At 43.1% G+C, this 1756-nt stretch overlaps 1 pseudogene; it reads right to left on the bottom strand.

Annotated features, from left to right (window-relative positions):
- Positions 1 to 550: 550 nt before the first annotated feature.
- Positions 551 to 1020, bottom strand: LOC102768543 (annotated as a pseudogene).
- Positions 1021 to 1756: the final 736 nt, after the last annotated feature.

Genomic DNA, 1756 nt, shown 5'->3' on the forward strand with positions numbered 1-1756 from the left:
AACTGTGCAGTAGAAAAACAAGCACAAGTTTCAAGCTATTTTATTCTTTTTAAAAAACTTTTATTAATAAAACGGAAAACTAAAGTCAGACAACTGCTTTGTTTTTGCATCTGATTTGACTATATGCCAGAGAAGTGATTCTTTATGAGGAGGTAGGAAAGAACTGTCAATATACCAGTTCCATTAAAAATGGCATACTGGAATATCTAATAAAGTTAGATAATTGAAATAAAAAAGAGAACAAATTAAATATTAAAAATAAGAAGAATCTATCCCTCAAATATCAGGGACCTCCTTTACTAGTCTTCAATGTAGCTTATTTGCAATCAAGATCAATCATATTCCCCTAGCTGGTTTGGCTCAGTGGATAGAGCATCGGCCCGTGGACTGAAGGGTCCTGGGTTCGATTCCGTTCAAGGGCATATGCTGGGGTTGTAGGCTTGATCCCCAGTAGGGGGCATGCAGGGGGCACCAGTCGATGATTCTCTCTCATCATTTATGTTTCTATCTCTCTCTCCCTCTCCCTTTCTCTCTGAAATCAATAAAAATATTTTTAAAAAAGAAAAGATCAATCATATTGCACAACCCCAAAAGGAAAAAACTGAGGGAACTCATGGATAATTTTCACAGCTTCATTGTAAAGTCCAAGATCAAAAGGATGGTTATCTTCTTTAAACTGGACATAAATGAGCTGTTATTCTTCCAACTACTTCCACGATTCTAGAGATTTCTTCATCAAAAGGCTCCATCAACTCAATGGTTGCACTTTTTCATTCTCCATCCAAAAGAATAAACATTTTTCTGGCAGATGAATCCTTTCCAGCCTCCCTATGAAGCAGATAGGCCAGTCGATGGCCTGAGTTAGCATGCTGGTGTTGATGTGTGATTTGGGTAACTCCATCACCTCTACCATCATTGCAGATGGAGATTGGCTGCTGGTGGGAAACCAGTGGTGGAGTGAAAAACCAAGTTATTTTATTCTTCATTTGTAGTTTTAAAAATAAAAAAAATGTACACATAAATCCTATATAATAAATGGGTAAAATGCAAATTGACCCTAATGGCGGAACGACTGGGAATGACTGGTCGCTATGATGCACACTGACTACCAGGGTGAGACGCTAATGCAGGAGCTGCTCCCTGGTGGTGAGAGAGCTCCCACAGGGTGAGCTCTGCTCAGCCACAAGCCGGGCTGATGGCTGAGAGCACAGTGGTCATGATAGCAGCCTCTCCCACCTTCTTGGCAGTGCTAAGGATGTCTGACTGACGGCTTAGGCCTGATCCTCCGGGAAGTGGGCCTACGCTGGCAGAAGGACATCCCCTGAGGGCTCCTGGGCTGCCAGAGAGATGTCTGACTGCCAGCTTAGGCCCGATCCCCTGGGGAGTGAGCTTAACCCGGCAGAAGGACATACCCTGAGGGGTCCCAGACTGTGAGAGGGCGCAGGCTGGGCTGAAGGACAGCCCCTCTCCCCCTTAGTGCACGGATTTTCATGTACTAGGCCTCTAGTAGGTATATAAGAGAATTTTAAAAGCCACATTTTTAAAAAACAAAACCAAAACAGGCACATCTTTTCATTCTCCTCCCCTTTTTTTTTTTTTTTTTTTAATATATTTGTATTGACTTCAGAGAGGAAAGGAGAGGGAGAGAGAGGCAGAAGCATCAATGATGAGAGAGAATCATTGATTGGCTGCCTCCTGCATGCCCCACACTTAGGATAGAGCCTGCAGTCTGGGCATGTGCCCTGACCAGAAATCA

The sequence above is a fragment of the Myotis davidii genome, unplaced genomic scaffold (genome assembly GCF_000327345.1).
Source record: "Myotis davidii unplaced genomic scaffold, ASM32734v1 scaffold963, whole genome shotgun sequence".
NCBI classification, from domain to species: domain Eukaryota; kingdom Metazoa; phylum Chordata; class Mammalia; order Chiroptera; family Vespertilionidae; genus Myotis; species Myotis davidii.